Source organism: Tursiops truncatus, chromosome 19 (assembly GCF_011762595.2).
Source record: "Tursiops truncatus isolate mTurTru1 chromosome 19, mTurTru1.mat.Y, whole genome shotgun sequence".
In the NCBI taxonomy this organism is placed as follows: Eukaryota; Metazoa; Chordata; class Mammalia; order Artiodactyla; family Delphinidae; genus Tursiops; species Tursiops truncatus.
Window position 1 is genome coordinate 1,725,512 of NC_047052.1, and position 411 is coordinate 1,725,922.

Consider the following 411-nt stretch of genomic DNA (forward strand, 5'->3'; position numbering starts at 1 on the left):
TTTCACAGCATTAAACACATTCCCCTCTGGTAGAACGATCACGTCATCTTCCAACATTACCTGACTGTCAGAAAAACACGGAAAAAACAGCCCAGAAAAGAAAGCAAATACTCATGTGCCTACCCAGGTACAGTGATAAACTCCATTTCTTTTGGGGAGATAAAAAATAAACAGAATTATTATAGTCCACAAAAAACATCTAAGACCAAAGGGACCCTATATTACGGATGTGGTTTATTTTGACAGAGGTTCATAGTTTTTTTTCCCAATCACAGAACTTCCTGTCGTATCAACAATTTACTGTCTGGCTTTGGGCTATTCAATGTTCTGGCACCTACTACAGAGAAAGCAATCCGAAACTTCCTTATACACGTTTTTCCTGGAAAAGTACAACTGCTCACCACTGCCCAT